The sequence below is a fragment of the Miscanthus floridulus genome, unplaced genomic scaffold (assembly GCF_019320115.1).
Source record: "Miscanthus floridulus cultivar M001 unplaced genomic scaffold, ASM1932011v1 fs_65_2_3, whole genome shotgun sequence".
NCBI classification, from domain to species: Eukaryota; Viridiplantae; Streptophyta; class Magnoliopsida; order Poales; family Poaceae; genus Miscanthus; species Miscanthus floridulus.
Genome location: NW_027097073.1, coordinates 1 through 6137, shown reverse-complemented (window position 1 = coordinate 6137; position 6137 = coordinate 1). Strand labels below are relative to the sequence as shown.

Sequence of the window (6137 nt, the reverse complement as noted above, 5' to 3'; positions counted from 1 at the left end):
CTACAGACTTCGAGCACCTGGACTCAGGCATAAAGTCATCGACCGACCCCTGACTGGACGTAGGGCACGTTGCCTGAACCAGTATAAATCCTGTCATTGAGTGCCAGGCCACCTCCAATCATAATATACAACAAAACTACAAATATTTACTAGTTGGTCACTTTCTGCACCGACAAAAAGAAACATGCTTTTTTTTCTCATTTTGCAGAACTGTAGGTGATACAATCGATTAACCATTAGGTCTGTAGTTATCCTCTAAAAGCTTACTTTGTTGGTTTTTGTTGCAGCAACATTGCAACAATTGGCACAAAGCGGGTACGATGTCTCTCTCCTAGGCACGTAAGTGGAGATCTAGTCCTAGAATCGATGGTCATTAGAATAACAAGCATTTGTTTTTGTTTTGTTTTGTTTAGACTGTGTGCATTTATTTAGAGCCTGATTGGAAGCTTGTATAGGTTTGGGCCTGACTTGTGTGGTTGACTGCTCTGATCTTCTAAGCCAGGCCAACATGAAAATCAAAGCACCTTCAACTAGGCTCTAGAGAGAAACTTAGGCTGGGAGCGTTTCTCACAAGCAAGTATATGACATGGGGCCAATGTTATCTTAAATGTTTAATGTTAAACAATCGATCACTTATTATTTAGCCAATTTTTTTATCTAAACGAACAAAATGATTGTTTAAGCAGGATAAACGACTGATAATATAAAAATTATCATACCACTATGTAACGTGTTAATGGTATGGAAACGGGCTAAACCACCGTATCAAAGCACTGCTTATGCTTGGCTGTCCATTCTAGGACATACATCATCTTTTGTTTTGAGGCTATTTGATTGTGCGCGAGGAGGTCTGGTTTATTATGTAACCCAATAAACTTACTTTTTTGCACTTTTGTTCTATCTAGGCTAATTCCATAAGACGTCCTCAACGGCACCGTCGATTTCGCTAGCTAAGTTGGCGTGAGAGAGAATTGTAAGAGAACAAAAAGACTCTACGTATTAGTACGACGAGTGATGGTGGCCCGGTGAATGCAGAGCCAACAGATGGTTTTGAGAGGCGTGCGAGACTAGCGAGAAAGCAGTCGCTAGCGACGAGGTTTTTATGCCCATCTGTCCTCGTCAACAAAAACTTTCCTTCGTTAAGAAAAAAACTGGACTGCTCTTTTTTGACGACACAGACACAGTCGCCGTTCGGCAAAAAAACCGGCTGGGTCGCCGCGCACGATTGCTGCCAGTACCGGCCGACCAGCAAGGAGAACGTGGGACAGCTGCCGGTTGCGGGGCCCGGAGGCCCACTGGCCCAGTCCGTTTCCCGGGGGAAGGATCTAGGCCAGGTCGACGTGGCGACGCAGCAGCCGAGCTTTAGATAACGCTGGCCACCCCGTGGGCCCGGGGCCGCGGCAGCCACACGAATCCCTTCTCAGCGCCAGGCCACACACGGCTTGGCTGTCGTTGGCTCAAGTCACGCGCAGCTCGCCCGGCGACCTCGTGGGGCCCGCGGAGGGTCGATGGCAAGTGGGGCCGCGGCGCTGCCTGGCCCACGTATGGCGATGCGGGGTAGAGTGGTTAAGTACTCCAGCTCCAGCAGGGGAAGGGACGCAGAGGCATCTTCGTCTGCCTTGCCACTCCCTCTCTGGTCTCTGCTTCTCTCTCCCCCTCCCCCTTCCCCCCTCCCCCACCGGGTGGCCACAGCAATTTACAAGAGGAAGAAGAGGAACAAGCGCTTCCGGGCGAAGAACAGCGTCACGGTCTCGTCTCACGGAGGAGGCGACAAGAAGGGTTCGGCTGCCAGTGTACGTTTTAACCAAGAAGATCGAGTTCCTCTTTCATTTGTTTGCGGCTCCATGAATTTCGATTTTCTGTCTACCAGTATGTTCCTGCCGTGAATGGAATTCTCTCTTTTCATGCCTTGTTGATCCTGCAAAGACGGCAGCTTTCTCGCTTCCTGTAAAGTTTAGCTATTATCTGGGCTTTGGTTTGGTTTGGTTTGTTTATTTTGATGATCTGATCTGATCCCAATCAAGCGCCAACTTAAGTTTAGCTTCTGATGTTGTCTGTGGACATGTATCATGTATGTAAATCTGTTTGATTTCCTAACAGGCTCACCTCTTGATCTGGTTCAGATGAGCATCATGGCGTGGTATCCGTTGCCGCAGAGCGGGGGCACACCGTCGGTTCCAGGCGACGAGTTCTTCGACGACCAGCTGAGCGCCGGCTGGCCGCTGTGGAGCTTCGGATCATCAGCTGACGACGATCATGACAACCACGGCGCTGGCGGCGCGCGTGCGGAGAAGAACGGCAACGACGACGACGCGGGGAGTTCAGACCAACACACCGAGGGCCTCCTGGCCGTGCCGCAGCAGCGCACGCAACCAACAGACGACATCTTCATGTATGTTTCTGTACTTGCTCCACGCCATGCCACTTTCGGAGTGTGAAATTCTGCCATTGCCATTTCTGACATGGCCGTGCAGTGGATGATCCTGATCCCTTGTGTGCTCTGATGACTTGCAGGAGCCAGTTCTCGGACGAGGAGATGAGGAGGATGGATGCGCCGTTCGAGGCGCTGGACATGTTCCCGGGCTCCATGCACCGCCTGCTGTCCTACGAGAACATGCTGAGCGGGGTGCTCACCGGCTCATCATCAGAGGACCGGCAGGACGCCACGCTGGGCCTGGGGGTGGACACCATGGACACCTGCGGCTTCCCTCTCTTCAGCCACGACCTGATGCAGAACGCGCCGACGGAGCTAGTGGTGCCCGATCTTGTCACGCCCAAGGATCATCATCAGGTACAGGCCGGCGACGTGTCATCGACGCTCACTGTCTGTCACGACACCATGTTTGCCCTGACTAGTCTAGCACAGACAAGTACTGATGAAGTGATGATCTGATGAGCTCTGAATGTTTCCATTCCAGGATGGGGCGAGTTTACGACAAAAAGGAGCAGATCCGTCGCCGCCGATGAAGGGAGCGTGTTCTTCGAAGCGCTGGTGCTCCAGGAGCTCGAGGATGTGGTGTTCCAGGTACCTTAGTTCACCTCACCAGATCCAACTGCAGTGCAGAAAAATGTGACTGTTTGTGTTCGTGTTTGTAACGGTGAAACACGTTTGCTCTCTGTCTGAAACTGAAGCTGACGAAGAGGACGCGGGTGTGCCTCCGGGACGCCTTCTTCAGGCTGGCTGAGAGTTCGAGAGCCAAGTGCAGCGCTGCAAACGAGACGCCTTCTTCTGAAACTGGTGTCCACCAAGCAGCAGACGGCAATGCGTCCAGGTACGTGACGTGACGTTCATTTCTGCCGCCCATGTCCATGTGTGTGGTTCTTTTTTTCTCCCTCTCTCTGACTGTGGTCTGTTGTTTGTCTTCAGGATCTCAACGCCAGGCTGCCCGGAACGGGAGACGAACGCCATCGACAGGACGGTGGCGGACCTCACCATGAAGCCGCCGCGCCTTGTCAGCCGCTGCCCCGACGACGACTCAGGGGCGGAGGCGCAGTCCGCAACCAGCTGGACGACGACGGCGTAGAAAGGGGACTGATGTGAGGCTGATCCATCTTTTTGCCACCTACTGCGTGCTAAGATTCGGCCATGAATTTGCTTAGCGCAGAGATGTACATACTTGCATCTCTTTTTTCTTTAACGAGCTCGCGAGCAGATGATGAAGAGAACTGGCTGTTGTTTATGCATTTGTACTTCGTATATTGAAGTCACTATCTGATGCAACTGTTATATAGTGGTATATGGAACCGGGCTATTCAATTGCTATTAATTATGTTCTTCTTTTTTGCTTTTGGTTGTGTTACAGCAATTCGTGAGTTTGAATGCTCTATTGTGTTACTTTCATCTTGGCTTTCTGTTCCTGGAGGAATTATCTTACTGAACTGTATGCAGCAGCCTGAAATCACCAGAAACTATATGGCAGCCAGAAGGCACAAACAGAGTAACAGACCAACACGAACAGTGAAAATCGATGTCTGAATGAAGGTAAATCCAGTTCAAGAACAGGAAATAACTTCATCTTCTCTTATAACAAATTAAAAGTAACACATGCTAGTCTGAATTCTGATCACATTAGGGTGATCATATCATAGGAAATATCACACAACTAACAGGCGAGAAGTAACACATGCTCGCTCATTTATTCACCGACAGTGTATAACAAATAGCATCGATTTTGAACACAATGAAAGAAACTAAGAAAGAATAAATACGTTTAGACAAAGACATATATGGTGCAATGGCCTTATTTGGCTATTTGTTTACTGCTTTCTTGATTGCCTGCTGTTTGTGGGCACTGAATCGGCCATATCTAGTCATTGTCGGGAGACACCCTGGGATTGGGGATTCCTGCCGATGCATTCACAAAAGTGAAGCCATGCAACTTGAATCCTGTTTAAGATATAAGATTACTAGTGCAGTGCGCGCGCCATCGCGCATAGGCAGGTACATGAAAGGGACAATATATAGATTGTAAAACAACAGAACATGTTCATCAACCTCGTGATATACAAAGGGGTAGTAGCGTGTAGAAGGTAATAAACAGGTTGATGTGGTGGTCTTCAAGAACCACTGCTAACAGCCAAACTTTGCATCCCTTCCGAAATAGCGTTGTCCATGTTACAAAACGATGAAGCTGTTTTGTTGTTTTCTACCTATAGGATTACAAAGGTGGTTAGTATCATACGGAGCATAGAATGTAGGTGCTAAATTTGTCAGCAAAGTAGGACATCTGAGGCTTCATGAAGAGGGTTTTCATATATGGAAGAAGTGGTCACAACTATTTAGCTGTACAGTGCCAGACATAAATCTTGTCAACGTGGCCTGAATGGGCTGGCATGAAGACTCAAAACTGATGAGAGTTCAAATTCTCACCTTGTCTGGATCCTCGTTGATGGTAACGATCATGTTCATCTTGATAAAGGACTCCTTTCCTTCATTCAGGCTGAGTGAAGACAGCAGCAGACCAATAATTCTGAGGAAAGATAGCTACAAAGGAAACCCAATAGATTCAGGTAAACCTATTCAATCATCTATTATGCAGTAATTATATCCGTAAATGTGTCTAATTTGAAACTAAATCATGTAAGGCCTACACGTGAGAAAAAATAACACCAATGGTTGGAGCAAGAGAATTAAGAAAATGAAAAGTAAACCAATTGAATCCAAATAGCAAATCGGATTATAGCCTACATGGAAAGGTGAATCTATTCAATCATCTATGATGCTGTAATTATAATATTTATTTCTGTAAATGTGTCTAAATCGAAGCTGAATCATGTAAGACCTACATGTGGAAAAAAACACCAATGGTTAGAGCAAGAGAATCAAGAATACAAAAAGCAAACCAATTGAATCCAAATAGCAAATCGGATTATAGCATAGATGTAAAGGTGGACAGAGAAGCAGAAATACAAACAAGACATCAATATGTTTCTCTTTGTACAAATAAGTTAACAATGTCACTAAAAAATCAAAATAGAGCAATATAGATTAAGAAATGATAACATTTAGTAGAATGATGATCTAGCGTTTCATTGAAGCTACACCATCCATTGTACAAAGTCAGGAGAGAAACAAAATAAGAACTCAAAAGCATAAAAATAGGAAATATGGTATGGCAGGCACCTGTGTTGAATAAATGAGTTGCATAGTGATATGTGACCAGGTTACAGGTGGAGCTGTGTCTTCCTTGAGCGAAATGCATTGCAATGTTACAATGAGAAGCATTGGAAAATACTTGAGGTAAGACACCTTTTCTTTTTAACCGCTAGCTTGGAAGGCAAACGTGAAGGCAAGGATAAAGAATACAAATAAATCAAGAAATGGATCTATCTGCATGATTGAAACATGGTAAACATCATAAGATTTCTATCTAGGTGGACCACTGCCAGAGAAGGGCCGCTGGGACATTTTGAAGGTGGTATGTATAAAGTGACCCAGTGTAGAGAGCTCCCGCTCTGTGCGGGGTCTGGAGGAAGGGTGTCAGTGGCAAGCCTTACACTCACCTGTGTAATGCGAGGAGACCGCGACTTGAACCTGAGACCTTCCGGTCACAAGCGGTAAGACTCTACCGCTTGCACCAGGCCCGCCCTTCTATGAAGCGACAAAAATAAGATATTCAAATTTGCAAGCGGAAAAT

General features: G+C 46.8%; 1 pseudogene; it reads left to right on the top strand.

Annotated features, from left to right (window-relative positions):
• Positions 1-1493: 1493 nt before the first annotated feature.
• Positions 1494-3767, top strand: LOC136532560 (uncharacterized; annotated as a pseudogene).
• The last annotated feature ends 2370 nt before the right edge of the window (positions 3768-6137 follow it).